The sequence below is a fragment of the Bos mutus genome, chromosome 1, assembly GCF_027580195.1.
Source record: "Bos mutus isolate GX-2022 chromosome 1, NWIPB_WYAK_1.1, whole genome shotgun sequence".
NCBI lineage: Eukaryota > Metazoa > Chordata > Mammalia > Artiodactyla > Bovidae > Bos > Bos mutus.
Window position 1 is genome coordinate 87,026,817 of NC_091617.1, and position 10,749 is coordinate 87,037,565.

Consider the following 10,749-nt stretch of genomic DNA (forward strand, 5'->3'; position numbering starts at 1 on the left):
TCCTACCAGTTGCAAATTACCCTTTACCTTTTGTAACAATTTTTCACATAAGTTTTTTCATGTAAGAAGTTTTAACTTTTGCTAATCTATTTAGTAAAAACTGAGTAAAAAATTGAATAAAAAAATCAATTTATTTTCTTTTACATTGTTATTCATGAGCTTTCTTTTGCTCCTATTTTTTTAAAAACATTTAGCAATTTAAACATGCACATAGTTTAAAAAATGTAATATTGAAAAGATTACATATAAAACAGTAGTTCCCCATGCCTTCTACCTAGTGATTAGTATTATAGATCTACTTTGAAATTTCTTTTTTTTTTATTTTGCAATTTATTGACTTAGCTCTTTTACATAGATATACATACACCCTTTCTTCCCCTCTTTTCGTACACTCGAGGTAATTATAATTTTAACTTAAGGATCAATATTTACATTGCTGCTGCTGCTAAGTCACTTTAGTTGTGTCCGACTCTGTGTGACCCCATCGACAGCAGCCCACCAAGCTCCTCTGTCCCTGGGATTCTCCAGGCAAGAACACTGGAGGGGGTTGCCATTTCCTTCTCCAATGCATGAAAGTGAAAAGTGAAAGTGAAGTCGCTCAGTTGTGTCCAACTTTGTGACCCCATGGACTGCAGCCTACCAGGCTCCTCCGTCCATGGGATTTTCCAGGCAAGAGTACTGGAGTGGATTGCCATTGCTGGCCACATTAACATTGTTAACTGCATTGCCAAGTAGTACATACTTTTCTGTCTTGAAAAGCTTATAATTTTTCTTGAAGAAAATAATTACATCATTTATCAAATGTATAAATTTTCTTTGCACCTATTTTTACAATTTTTTCCAATTATATATCAGTTCTGTCATATGCCTAATACTAGTTCTCTTCATCTAGTGATCAGAAACATTTGATGACTGGGACTTCCCTGGTTGTCCAGTGGTTAGGGCTTCGCCTTCCAAGGCAGAGGATGGAGGTTCAATCCCTGTTTGGGGAACTAAAATCCTACATGACCCAAGGCCAAAAAACCAAAACATAAAACACAGGTAATACTGTAACAAATGCAGTAAAGCTTTTAAACAAATGGTCCACATTTTTAAAGTCTTAAAAAAAAAATCTGGATAATCTACTAACTCCACTTGTTTTTTTCTGAGACCTCATCCTGGAGTCCTTCATCCTCCTTTTCCAGTTCACACTGGTTACTTCCTAGGCTCCTGCAGTCTGTCATCTGGGGACTTCCCTCTGTAATTTCCTGTTTTAGAGTCCTTGTTTCCTGGATCCCGTGCTTTCCTTGATTACAGCCTTATTTCAGAGCTTCTTGAGAAAAGGCAAATGGGAAGTAAATTCTTTGAGATCTCGGATATCTGAAAAGGTTTTCGTTCTACCATAGTGATTTTCATCCCTGGTTGCATATTGGAATTACATGGGAGAGCCTTAAAAAACAAAAGCAGCATCTTTTCAGATTGTGCCTCAGACCAACTAAATGAGAATTCTGATACTAAGATTGAATATTTCCCCAGGAGATTCTATTGTGATGCTAGGGTTGAAAACCCTTAAACTCCAAATGAAGGTTTAGGTGGATGTGGCAGGCTGAATTCTAAGATGGTCCTCGAGATTTCCCTCCCCTGATGCATAATACCCTTCTGTTGAGTGTGGATGGTACTAGTACATATGATGGGGTAGTATTCCCATGAATAACTTACTCATAAATTGACTTTGAGTGAATAAAAAGAGGGATTATCCTGACTGAGTCTTACCTAATTAGGTGAGTCCTTTAAGAGATGTTCTCCTACTGGCCTTGAAGATGAAGCAAATTGTTATACTGCGAGAGGAGGGAGCCATATATATAGCATGACATGGGGGAAAGCTATTAGGAGCTAAGAGCAGTCCCAGGCTGACAGCTGGTAACAAAACAAGGACTTTGGTCCTATAATGTCAAGGAACTGACTTCTGCCTATTGCTCAAATGAGATCGAAAGAGGACTTTTAAATTTCAGGTGACAGCAGAGCTTCAGCTGACTCTTTCATTACAGCTTTGTAAGACCCTGAACAAGAAACCCAACTACTCTGTGCTCAGACTTTTCACCTACATAAACAATGAGATAATAAATGGGTGACTGAGATTATGGCAATTTGCTCTGCAGCAATAGAAAACTGATGATATAGCTGCGTACAGTATTCTGGGAGGGAAATCACGTTCCCTGTGAATTTTAGGAGGATGCTCCATTTGTTTCTAACTACATTGCTGTCATGAAATTAGATACCATTCTAATCTCCATTCTTTTGGAGTCATGTGTGAGTATATTTCACAGAATACATCCCTTTACCATTAAATCCTGAAGTGTGTGTGTCATAAAAACAAAGACATTCACTTAAATAGCAGCAGTGAAGTTATGAAAATCTAGAAATTTCACTTTGTCACAATACTTTTATCTACAGATTTTATTAAAATTTCTCCAATTATTCCTATTAATGTCCTTTGTAACATTTTAAAAAGTGACCAGGATCCAACCCAGGGTTACACATTGCATTTGATTTCCAAGTTTTTAATGTCTCTTTAATAATGAACAGTTCCTTAGCATTTCTTTTTATTTTATGACATTGAAACTGACATTGTATTTTATGACATTTTTTTAAACAACAGGTCAGTTGTTTTGTAGAATGTCCCTCAATTTGGGGTTGTCTGACGTTTCATCATACTTTGATTCAGGTTATACATTTTTGGCAGGAATACTGTTAGTTTGATGCAAACATAATTGTGGTTTCTGACCATGAATTTTAAATCCTTATAACTAGGCTCAAACACAACTATATTAATCAAAATAGCAACTGTTTTAATCAACACATTTTTGCTAATGAGAAATAAGTTTGTTTATTCCTGTAGCATAAAAATCCATGCTTTGGGTTTCAGTGAACTCTTGGAAGGCATTTTCTGGCTCCTGCTGGTTGTGGAAGCATTTTCCCTGCAAACAGTTTTTGAGATGCTTTAAGAAGTGGTAGTGTGTTGGCAAGAGGTTAGGTAAATATGGCAGAAGAGGCAAAACTTAGCAGTCCAATTCATTCAACTTTTGAAGTGTTGGTTGTGCAATTTGCAATTGGATGTTGTTGTGGAGAAGAATTCTGTTGATCAAGGCAGGCTGCAGGTGTTGCAGTTTTCGGTGTATCTCATCGATTTGCTGAGCATACTTCTCAGATGTAATGATTTCACCGAGATTCAGAAAACTATACTGGATTAGACTGACCACCAGTGACTAACCACAGCAGACCCCCAAACAGTGACCATGATCTTTTTTTGGAGCAAGTTTGCCTTTGGGAAGTGCTTTGGAGCTTCTTCTCTGTCCAACCACTGAGCTGGTTATCATGGTTGTTGTATGAAATCCGCTTTTCATTGCACATCACAATCCAATTGTGAAATAGTTCATTGTTGTTGCATACAATAAGAGATGACATTTCAAAATGACTTTTTTTGATTTGTGGTCAGCTCATGAGGCACCTACTTATTGATCTTTTTCACCTTTCCAATTTGCTTCAAATGCTGAATGACCATAGAATCATCAACATTGAGTTCTTCAACAAGTTTTCATTTAGTTGTAAGAGAATCAGTTTCAATGATCATCTCAGTTGGTCATTGTCAACTTCAAATGGCTGGCAACTAGACTCTTCATTTTCAAGGTTCTTGTCTCCTTTGCAAAACTTCTTGAACCACTAAACTGTATGTAGGTTAGCAGTTACTGGGCCAAATGCAATGATGATGTTGCAACTTGTCTCTGCTGTTTTATGACCCATTTTGAACTCAGATAAGAAAATTGCTTGAATTTGCATTTTGTCTAAGATCATTTCCATAGTCTCAAATAAATATAAAATAAACAGCAAATAATAAGTCATTAACAAAAAAAAATGTAGAGTGGAAAATGTTCATTAAAATGATGTATGACAGCCACTTTTAAGAATGTATTCCAATATCAAACAGCAAATTTCAACAGTGCAAAACCACAATTACTTTTGTAACAACCTAATACATAAATGTTCTTTTTAATACATTTCATCAGGAGGTACATGTTGTCAATTTGCCCTATTATTTGTGATAACATTTTAAAATTGAAGTATAGTTGGTTTACAATGTTGTGTTAATTACTGCTGTACAACAATGTGATTCAGTTACACACACACACACACACACACACAGTGATGGTGGTTTAGTTGCTAAGTCATGTCTGATTCTCGTGACCCCATGGACTGTAGCCCACCAGGTTCCTCTGTCCATGGGATTTCTCGGGCAAGAATACCGGAGTGAGTTGCCATTTCTTTCTCCAGGGGATCTTCCTGACCCAGGGATTGAACCTGAGTCTCCTGCACTGCAGGAGGATTCTTTACCACTGAGGCACCTCTGGCATATATATATGTATAAATATATATATACACACACACTTAAAAATATCCTTTCCCATTATGGTTTACCATAGGATATTGAAGGTAGTTCTCTGTGCTATACAGAAGTACCTTGTTGTTTGTCCAGTCTCTATATAAAAGCTTACATCTGCTAACCCCAACCTCCCACTCCATCCTTTTCCCAATCCCCTCCTGCTTGGCCACTACCATGTGATATTAACTTTGGTTGCTTGGTTAAAATGGTATCTTCCAAATCTCTCCACTAAAACTTACTATTTTTCCTTTTATAATCATAAACAATATATGTGAAAAATTTTGACTATATAATTATTCTGTTCTCAAATTACTTCACCTACTAGCTTTAGAATTTTTGTCAATTCTTGCCTGACTCAATTGTCACCATTTTAAAATGTGATCTAAATTAATAGTTTCATTTTTGTTTAAGTGATCTGTTTTTCTCCCTGAGATCCTTTAAACTCACTATTCTAAATGTACCATAATTTATGGTTTTTTGTGCTAGAGTTCAATGATACTGGGGTTATCTTCCTTTATTCATACTCCTGGGTACTCAGTAGCTTCTTTTAATCTGAGAATTCTTGTCCATTGGAAAAACTTATTTTGATTATTTTCTTTTTTCAATTTTCTTCCTTTGGGATTCTTTTTCAGTCAGATATTTATACCTCCTGTATCATTCTACTGTTTTGGTTTTGTTAATATTTCTTATTGTTCAGTCAGTCATGTCCAACTCTTTGTGACCCCATGGACTCCAGCATGCCAGGCTTCCCTGTCCTTCACCCTTTCCCAGAGCTTGCTCAAACTCTTGCCCATTGAATCGATGATGCCATCCAACCATCTTGTGCTCTGTTGCCCCCTTCTCCTCCTGCCTTCTATATTTCCCTACATCAGGGTCTTTTCCAATGAGTCAGCTCTTTGCATCAAGTGGCCAAACTATTGGAGCTTCAGCTTCAGCATCAGTCCTCCCAGTGAATATTCAGGACTGATTTCCTTTAGGATTGACTGGATTGATCTTGCTGTCCAAGGGACTCTCAAGAGCCTTCTCCAATACCACAGTTCAAAAGCATCAGTTCTTCAGTGCTCAGCTTTCTTTACATCCAACTCTCATCACATCCGTACATGACTACTGGAAAAAATATAGTTTTGACAATACAGACTTTTGTTGGTAAAGTAATGTCTCTGATTTTTGTTAATATTATCTATATTTTTAATATTATCTGTACTATAGTCTGACTCTTTAATCTTTGCCTTCCTGCACCATTTGGAATGTATCAATCTGATCCCTCTATTGAATTTTTAGTTTTTATGATTATGTTTAAAATTCCACAGAGTTATTTCTTGTCCTCTGATTGTTACTAAAAAAAAAAAAACAAAAAACCCTGTTCATAAACTTCTGATTATCAGGGAGTAAGTGGGGAGGAGGAAGGGATAAATTGGAAGATTGGGATTGACATATACACATTACTATATATAAAATAGATAACTAATAAGGACCTACTATATAGCACAGGCAACTCTACTCAATACTCTAATGGCGTATATGGGAAAAGAATCTAAAAAAGAGTGGATATATGTATATGCATAACTAATTCACTTTGCTGTACACCTGAAATTAACACAAAATTGTAAATCAACTTACTCCAATAAGAAAGTTTTTTTTTTAAATCACACACACACACACACACACAATGTTGTCCCTTTACCCATCAATGATCACAACAAATTGCCTGAATGTTTTCTTGCATCTAAATTGGGGTTCCTTCCCCTTACACTCACTCCCCACCTCTATGTATTGTTCATTTCAGTATTTATTACCTGTTAGAAAGTATCCTCTTGAGAGTCCCTTGGACTGAAAGGAGATCCAACCAGTCCATCCTAAAGGAGATCAGTCCTGGCTGTTCATTGAAAGGACTGATGTTGAAGCTGAAACTCCAATACTTTGACCACCTGATGCGAAGAGCTAACTCATTTGAAAAGACCCTGATGCTGGGAAAGATTGAGTGCAGGAGGAGAAGGGGACGACAGAGGATGAGATGGTTGGATGGCATCACTGACTCAATAGACATGTTTGGGTGAACTCCAGGAGTGGGTGATGGACAAGGAGGCCTGGCGTGCTGCGGTTCATGGGGTCGCAAAGAGTTGGACATGACTGAGTGACTGAACTGAACTGAACTGAAAAAGTGTCCTCAAATGTTCAGTGACATAGAGTATCCATTTATATTTTAATTAAAACTTTATTTATTTATTTATTTGGCTATGTTGAGTCTTCGTTGCAGCACTCGGGATCTTTGTTGCATCCTGCAGGCTCTTTTGTTGCGCCTATGGCCTCTCTAATTGTGGCTCATGGGGTCAGTAGTTGCAACATGCAGACTTAGTTGCTCGGTAGCATATGGGACCGTAGTTTCCTGGCCAGGGATTGAATCCATGTCCCTTGCACTGCAAGGCAGATTCTTAACCTCTGTACTACCAGGGAAGTCTTTATGTTTAATTTTTTTGTTGTGGACTATTTTTAAAGTCTTTATTGAAACTGCCACAATACTGCTTCTGCTCTATGCCTTGATTCCCTGGCTATAAGGCATGTGGGATCTTAGCTGCCTGACCAGGGCCTGAACCCATACCCCACACACCCAGGAGGTGAAGTCCCAACCACTGGACCATCAGGGGAGTTCTCTCATATATTTATTATAAGTATATAAAATTTATATTTTAGAATGAGATGCTAAAAAAGCTGAGTGGCAGGCTTCAGAGTAGGGTGATTCAGCTATTAGAATTCCTAGATATTAGTATTAGTATTAGTAAATAATTGTCCCCAGAGTTATTGAGTTTCTTAAAAAAAAAAAAAAGGATCCTCTAATCTTCTGCTTGTGAGATATGTGTCTGATTCTTGGAATTCCTATGATGAAGGAAAGATCCTGGCTCCTCACTACTCAGAACTGAGGTTTTTACAACTGCACTGTACTTGCTTTGTCTAAGCATAGAGACTTTCTGATTTCAATTTCTTCTGAGACGATAATGATTTGTCTGTTCTAAAGTGAGGAAATAACCTTTTTTTTAAAAAAAATTTTATTGAGTATAGTTGTTTTACAATGTTGTATTAGTTTTTGCTGTACAGCAAAGTGAATCAGCTATACATATACATACATCCCCTCTTTTTTTATTTTGAATTTTCTTCCCATTTAGGTCATTGCAAAACATTGAGTTCTCTGTCCTATACAGTGGGTTCTCATTAGTTATCTATTTTATGCATAGTATCATTAGCATATATATGTCAATCCCAATCTCCCAATTCATCCCATACTTCTCTTGCTCCTGAAATCTACAAATAATAAATGCTGGAGAGGTTGTGGAGAAAAGGGAACCCTCTTGCACTGTTGGAGGGAATATAAATTGGTGCAACCACTATGAAAAACAGTATGGAAGTTTCTTAAAAAACTAAAAATAGAACTACTATATGACTCAACAGTCCAACTACTAGGCATATACCCAGAGAAAACCATAATTCAAATGACACACACATACCAGTGTTCATTGCAGAACAATTTACAATAGCCAGGACATGGAAGTAACCTAAATGTCCATCAGCAGAGAAATGGATAGAAAAGATTTGGTACATGTATACAATGGAATATTACCAGCCAGAAAAGGAGCGAAACTGGGTCATTTGTAAAGGTGTGGATGGAACTTGAGACTGTCATACTGGGTGAAGTGAATCAGAATGAGAAAAAAACAAATACTGTATATTAATGCATATATGTGAAATCCAAAAAATTGGTATAGAGAATCCTATTTACAAAGCAGAAGTAGAGACACAGACGTAGAGAACCTACTATTCTAGTTATTCTGCGTACAAATATTTGACCAGTTTCTCTGTTTTCATCCCTGACTTTCATCCCCATAACCAGTGTCTGATTCATCCATATTTTGAGCCTGTCAGGAATTCAGTAAGGTAAATTGACATGCTTCTCTTTGAGAGGCATCTTAACTTGTGGTATCCTTTTCTCTGTTATCGTCTCTGTTGTTTTCCATCTTCCAATAATTTGCTGGTATCATTTGCCACTCTCCTTTGCCACTCTCCTTTTCCCTATTGCCCTCCTTTTCCCTGGGATTTTATTTATAATCTTTTTTAAGAATTCATGTAATGTCATTTTTAGGTGGGACTTTGGAAGAAGAGAACTTTAACTTCTATGATCAATGTGTCATCCATTTGTGTCTATTTTGATTCATTTAGTCTTCTTGATGAACTTATAATCAGTTTTCCATACTGTACAAAGTCACCTACTCATCCATATGCAATAAAATTGCTTTGAATTTATAGGTTAAATTGAGAGGAACTGATATTTTACAATACTGGAACTTCCATTCTCCATTTATCAAAGTGATCAGTACAAGACATATTTCTAACTGTTTATAGAAAAGAACAGATTTGTATATTTGTCTTATACTGATCACATTGATGAATTGCAAGTTCTGAAAGAGTATAGTCGGTAATTTTATGTAAATGTAATTTATAAATGTGTATCATTTTATAATAAGAATATGAAATGAAAACTGTTTTAAGCTTGATTAATTTTGTGAATAAATATTATTTTTTATTTTGTTGTACCAATTAATCTGTAAGACTCTTTTTTTGTTTTCTTTTTATACAAATAAGCATTATATATTAGAAGTTCCTCTTGGTGGAGATCTATTTGCACATTTTCGTTGGCGTATTCTATGATCAAATAGATTTGCAAAATGCTGTCTTAAAAATACCCCCCACATTTAGCATAGTACCAGACACTTAGTGGTAGTTCAATAAGAACTTATTGAGTAAACAAATTTATTTAGTCTTCTTGGCTGTCTTCTTCTCTTCAGGTTTATCCTCCAAACTCAGACAGATGAGAAGCATTTTCTAAAAACTCTCCAAAGTGAATATTTCATAACATCCCTAGAAACCCATGTTAGTGTTTGACAAATCTCCAAATGTCAGGAAACTTCTTTACTCTAAAGGCTATTTTGCTGTAGTTTAGTTTAAGTCATTTCCTTTTATTCTTTTTTAATGCTGTTAGAAAAGAGGTTTCCATTTCTAGTGTGTAAATCTAAAAAGGTTACATGGAACTAAAATTTAGTTGTAGGTGTGCTTTAGAAAATTTTTTCCCCCTCTTTCCACCATGATACTATAAAATGAGGATAATTCTACCACCCACAAAAAACTGGATTCATTTATAGAAGAACAATGGGAAAATATATCCAACTACTTTAGAGAAAAATAATACTTCAATATGAAAAGATTTATCTCACTCTCCTCAAAACGCTTTAAACCAATGATTTCCAAACTTGACTAATTTTAAAAAATAATTTACTTATTATTATTAATTTTTTTGGCTCTGCAGAGTCTTCGTTGCTGTGGGGGCTTTTCTCTAGTTGCAGAGAGCAGGGTGGGAAGGCTACTCTCTTGTGGTGTGCAGGCTTCTCACTGCAGTGTCTTCTCATGTTGCTGAGCACAGACTCTAGGGCATGCAGGCTTCAGTAGTGGTGCTTCCCAGGCTCTAGAGCACAGGCTCAACTGTTGTGGCGCATGGGTTTAGTTGCTCTGAAGCCTGTGGAATCCTCCATGATGAAGGATTGAACCCATGTCTCATGCATTGGCAGGTGGATTCTTCACTCCTGATCCACCAGGGAAGCCCTAAATTTGACTAATATTTAAAAAACACTTGGGGAGCTAAATAGATACAAAGACTTTTGGTCCTATGCAAATAATAAAAACTGAAATTTGATTACCACATGGGTGGTGTTTGGAAACTTGTAACTAAAAAAAAAAATCCACTGTGGGAGCTTTTAGAATCTTCTCTTTATTTCTAGTGTTATCATGTTTTGGTTTGGTCATTTTTCATGCTTTGTGCTAGGCAGTGGACATAACTTTCCACTCTTACCTTTCATAAAGTTAGAGATGTGTGTCCTTCAATTCTAGGAAAAATTTTAATTATCTCCCCTTTTACTTTTTTATGTTTTCTCTTCCTGAAATTCCACTTAGTTGGGAATTTGAGCATCTGGATTAAAGCTTTATTATGTTTTTTTCCTTTTTTTTTTTTTTTTGGAAAGTAACCATCCCTGACTTTTTGTCAACTATTCTCAACTTAACCTTTTAACTTGGATATTAAATTTTTTTTCTGATGGTCATGCTTTGATCATGTTTATAATTTCCTAGAGTTATTTTTCTTCTTTTGTGGTGGGTTAAAGTATTTCCACAAATTCCTTGATGCAGCCGTCTAAAAGTAATGTGTAAGAATCCTCCCTTTGAGTGTGTGCAGGACTTTGTGACATGCTTCTAATGAATAAGAAAAAAGATGCAGGTGAAAATGTATGACTTTT